This window comes from Pinus tabuliformis, chromosome 9, assembly GCF_031772625.1.
Source record: "Pinus tabuliformis cultivar Carrire ecotype Pingquan chromosome 9, CPIR1, whole genome shotgun sequence".
Taxonomy (NCBI): domain Eukaryota; kingdom Viridiplantae; phylum Streptophyta; class Pinopsida; order Pinales; family Pinaceae; genus Pinus; species Pinus tabuliformis.
Genome location: NC_142307.1, coordinates 1,456,077,250 through 1,456,083,249, shown reverse-complemented (window position 1 = coordinate 1,456,083,249; position 6,000 = coordinate 1,456,077,250).

Sequence of the window (6,000 nt, the reverse complement as noted above, 5' to 3'; positions counted from 1 at the left end):
GAGGTCTTCGACAAGGTTGTCCCCTCTCCCCTCTACTTTTTATCCTGGTAATGAACTCTCTCAGCCTACAAATTAACAAGGTTGTTGAGGAAAAGATATGCCACCCGGTCAAGATATGCAAGAACATTTCCTTATCTCACAACTTCGTTGATGACGTCCTCATTTTTGCTATGCTCTGTAGAGCTTCCTGGTCTTGCCTAAACGAAATCCTTGAAAAAATTTAGAAAGCAACTGGTCTAGTTATTAATAAGGCTAAATCTTCTTTGTTTCACAATGACACAAACATGGAAATCATTTTATGGATTTCTGAGTTGATGGGCATTGCTCCGATTTCGATCAAGGAAGGGATTAAATATTTGGGATTCAACTTAAAGGCTAAGGGTCATTCCAAAGGGGACTGGCAATGGTTATTGGACAGATTCTATAAAAAGATATCAGGCTGGGAGTTTTTATTTCTTTCTTTAGCTGGTAGGTTCATTTTAGTGCAGGGAGTCCTATCTCAACTGGTAGTCTATTGGGCTCATATATTCTTTCTCCCTGCTAGTATCATTAACAAAATGACTAGCCTTGCGGCCAATTTCCTCTGGGGAGGCCAATCAATTCAAAGCAAGATTCACTTAGTTAAGATGGCTTCAATTTCAAAACCTAGGAAGGCTGGTGGTTGGGGTCTTTTAGACATGCGCTCTTTCGGAAATGCGCTCCTTTGTAAGTCTCTTTACAGAGGCATTTTTGGAGATGGACCATGGAGCAAGGTTATAAGGATGAAATACTTGAAAGGCAGGAACCTAGAATACTGGTATAGAAGAAGATCCATTGGTGTAAGAAAGGGTTCGTCAATTTGGCTAAGTCTCAGGAAAGTTCACCTTTTCTTCTTGGAAAATCTAAGATGGAACCTATTCTTGGGATCCAGCATGCTAATTGGCTTTGACTCTATTTTAAATGGACAGGATTTCTCTTTTCCTCCTCCGTTGGTATGCTTCCTTCATAGAACGGGATGCTTTTCTTGGGACAAACTAATTAAATCATGGTCAAACTCTATCCCAGTATGGAAGGATGGGGAGGACCTGAACCTGCCGCAAACGCTGCTCCCACTCTGGATCTCTGTAAAAGAGCGGCTTAACAGTCTGGGGATTTTTCGATCGGGATCCAGGGATCTTTTGATCTGGTCTCTTCCAAAAGCTAATCTGTCAGTGCGTGTAAAGGATATTTATGCAACAATGATCTCTGTCCATGCTCCAAGTTCTGGTCTGCTTTTCCCTCCTTGCCTCTGGAAGGCAGGATGTCCTCTTAAAATGATTATTTTTTCATGGTTGGTATTCAGAAACAGGAATCTAACATGGGAAGTCCTCCAAAGGAAAAACTGGCAGGGCCCAAGCAGATGTGTCATGTCCCATAACGCAGAGGAATCGGACCTGCATATGTTTTTCCAATGTGCCTCGTCTCTCCATATCTGGTACAATCTATCTTTGTCTTTTGGTTTTCATTACCTTATCTTTCCTTCTGTACAAGATGGTTTTAAATGGTGGAGTGAGCAAAGTCTATCCTGGAGATCTTTGTTTATCATAACCTGTTGGTTTTTGTGGAAATGGAGAAACGCTCAAATCTTTCAAGAATCAAAGGAGCCTCTCAATTCAATGCTACAGCGCATTATGGCATGCTACGACTCTTTTCAACGGGGCGATGTACAGTCAAAAAAAGTTTGTAAAAAGATGCAGGATATCTATCCCTTTCAGGCTCCTGCTGCTTTCTTTGATGGAGCTGAATGAAACAATAGCTGCGGTTGCGGAGTTTTCATTGTAATAGGTGACAGCCTACAATATTCACTATCTTGGCATGGGGGATACGGCTCTAACACTATGGCCGAGGCTCGGGCACTCTCAAGGCTGCTCACCTTTTGTGTCTTTTTAGGCATCCAGTTTATTTCAATCTTTGGTGACTCGAGATCGCTCATTGATCATGTAAATGGAATGGGTCTCATTAACAGTCCTCACCTCCTTGGATGGCTAAGCCGAATCATGTTTTTTCGGAGCTCAATGAACCAAATATCTTTTCAGCATATCCCCCGTTCCAGGAACGTCCAAGCTGATCTCCTCTCTAAGGATGGTCTTGGCATGCCGCCAGGTCTATGCTCTTTATCAGTCATGCATGATGGAATCTCCTTTCTTATTCAGGATTTCAGTATCAACAGAATGTGACTCCTCTCCATAGTAAGGCAAGCGAGTTCTCTGAGCTTCAGTTCTATACGAATGTGACTTATCAAGTTTTCCTTAGTGTCTTTTTACTTCTGCTGCTGAATGTACTGAATCTAATCAGTTAAGAAGATATGGGTAAGGTTTTGCTTCAGGGTTCCATGAATTGGATAAATCTGTTCCACTATATAGTATCTGGTTTTGGGCATCTCATAGCCCCCAAAAAAATGTAATGTATTGCAGATCTTTATATTTCCTTAATATAAATCCATGATGTTTTTTCTTCTCTGAAAAAAAAAAACAAATGAACATGAATTGCTCAACTTTCATATATATTGAACAATGTAGTGTGTAGAGGTCCTCAACTTTCATGTATTCTGTAAATATGGCCTCTTTGACTCTGTCATTGTCTCTACTTCATCTTTTGTTATGTATATTATACTACTGTTATTATTTTTTCATTTCATGTACATCATCCTAAGTTCTGCCTATTTATTTTTTCATGCTCGGCTGCAAAGCCCAACTACTAATTTTATATTGTTTTACCTTCTGATAACATTTTAAATTCAGTAGCTTGTTAACTTTTATTCGTTTATAACATATCACTCAATAAGTAGGAAATAAAGTTATGTCCCATAACTCATTCTGTAATTTTATGCCCCATGACTAATAATTAAATTTGTTAATGGGTTGACATATGAATCAATAACTATGGAGCCTAGTGGATTATAACATTAACTCTGAACTATGAAAAGTTTATATGCATCGTTCGGTACAGAGCACAGCTCTATATATATGAAATATGTAAAATTCTGTTGAGCAGTTTTCTTGTGCAAGAGGATAAACTTGATATAGAGAAAAGAAGAGTATGAAAGTCAAATAATTTCCAGTTTTTCAAAAACCAAAGAAGCTCTTAATTATTATTTTTTTAATTAATTAACATGCAATGACTTTAATCTCACAAATAGCTTTTTTGGTGAAATAATCTAACACATGATTGGAAAATAAATTAAAAAAATAATAATAATAAGTTTTATTTGAACATTAGTAATAAAAGCTTGAAACAAGATAATTTTAGAAAAATGAAAAAAAAAAAATTCATGAAAGACAGATGTATCACTTTTATTTAAATGGAATTTATCCTTTTGATGCTTCCCCTGGGCACTGCTTAGTTTGTTTTCAAGTCCCCTGAGCCCAAAGCATCAGTGTTTCTAACCCTTTAAGTGGTCTCTGTTACCATTTCTAATCTTATACTGGTCATCAGAATCTCTTGTGCCAGGTTGGGAAGGCATGGCTCATTTTAGTATTCAATTCAACTGAGTATGTGAAGGAATCATGGAAATGTAAATGAGATAGCTCAATTCGAGGTCCAGCAAGCTCTTCTGAACTTCAACCATGGAAATTTTGACTACCCAGACCATAAATACAGAGTATAGAGTATGAAATCAATACATTAAGGAACCAAATAGAAGAACTGAGGAATCCACGTTAGCGAAGACCTCCTCCATCTTTTTCAGCCACTCCATCTAATTCTCCTCCTCACTTGTTGCTAGATTTGAATATAGAGATTCATAATGTCTTTCCATAGAGAACAAAGATAGCAACCCCTATTCAAAGTGATTAAGTGCAGGCTAAAGTAGTTCAACTTTTGGCCATCTTCTATTATGTATTCACAGTGAAGAATAGAAATAGTGATATATTTTTGTGGATGTATAGTATAGAAATATGGCCTTTGACTTTGATAGCAGAACTTGGCTTGAAAGATAATTTTAATATAATTATGGAGAAAACTTACTTTAGTTATATAGATTTCCAAACTGGTAGAAAACCAAAATCCAAAATCCAAAAATTTTATCAATGGCACTTTGAGATCTTTTATAATTTTTTTTATAAATTTTATAGTTTGAAGAGTTAAAAAACAAATTATAGCTAAAATTTCTAGATCACTCATTTGAAACTAATTTTAAGATCATTCCCAAACCCTAACTTCCATAGGGTGTATCTCTTAAATAAAGTGAAATAATATATAGATCAAATGTACTTCATGATCTCTCATCAATGTCTCAAAATTTTATGGTTTGAATCTTGCCCCAAAAAAATGTAAGGAAAATTCCATGATGACTTGTTTGTAGTAGCAAAACCTAGGTTCATATATCCCAATACCAAATGTTATGAATCATGTGCCTTTAAAATGATAAGAATCCAATAATTATAGTCCGCTTCAAGGAAGACCTTGTTTTACAATAAACACAATGTATTAAACTAGATTTTATGATCCTAAGATTATGTTTTTTTGGCACAAAAGGTATAATTTTAATGAAAAGGTACAATGAAAAGTTCTAGTATACATAACAATACAAAAATATAAATGTTACAATAAAAAGTTCTAGTATACATAACAATACAAAAATATAAATGTAATAACTTAATAACTATGGTCTATGGTTTAATAAGGGGTGATTCTTTGGGGTTTAAATAAAGAGTCAAAGTATCAAATAGCATAGGGACTTCACTAGACGAAAAATATATTAGCATGTTCGTTCATTATAGCGAGTTTAAAAAAGAGCAGAAGTGAAAAAAATATATTGCATAGTACTTAGGGATAGAAGGTTTTCTTTTTTATACATAGTAATATATGTATCTATTTTTTTTAGGGAGGGGGAGGAGAGGGGTTCACTATAATTCCAATACGCAACCATCTTGTTCCATAGCATACAGGCTATTGCAGGATTTGAATTCTTGTATCAATTGGTGGAGAGATTTTAAAAAGAATAATAAATTTTGGTCAATTGCTACAAAATTTGACTAATTTCATCTATAAGTAAAAATTATCTTACACCAATAATATTGACCTACAAATATACAATTGGAAATACTATAATATTATAATGTGACATATAATCCTTGATATCTTATTTCATAGATGTCAATTTTACATATCGAAATTAATTAGTCATTAGATTACTAAATAGATTATTGTATATAAACATATTGGAAGATGTCTTATGTCTTAATGAGAAGCCATAATGGAACTAGATGTAAGAATTATAAACGTGCAATAATTTTGATAAAATAGTACAATAGTTTTGATAAAATGGTGCAAAATCCCTTGATCTAACGATTGTTATAAATTTCACCTAATTAACTTACTAGCAAGTTAATACAAACTTCATAGTTGAAAAGGTGATACAACTTTTCATATGTACGATTTTGCCCCATTTAAAAGGAGTTCAAAACTACTAAAGTGTGGAGTGAAACATTATACATTATACAACAATAAACTATTTATGGTTGTTTTCCATAAATTACATTATACATTGATAAAATTGAGGGTGTATAATGGAGCATCATAGTTATGACCTCCAACAAAAGAAAATATATAATATTTTGCATTAAAATAATATCCTTACTGCAACTTAACTCCTCACGGTGATCTATGATATCCTTACTACAACTTAACTCCTCACGGTGATCTATGGTCATTAGTTATTTTGGCACAGTAACTTGTTCGAGTTTTTAACACAATGAATGGGGTGAAAAAGGTAAAACCATCTTTTATGTGCATGACCAATTAGATTTATTTGGTTAGTTTTGGAAAGAAGGTTAAACGGATTGAAGTTTGGGTGAAATCATTTTAGTTTTTCCCATGGTTTGCACTTATTTATTGATTTAGGGTTTACCACGCACTATCTTGAATTAATAATTAATAGTGTGTTAATATGTTTGGTTAATTTAGCTTTTTAAGATTATAAATCATGTTTAATATATTTTTTTATCAAGTTTGAAATAATTAATTTGTAAAAAAAGGTAT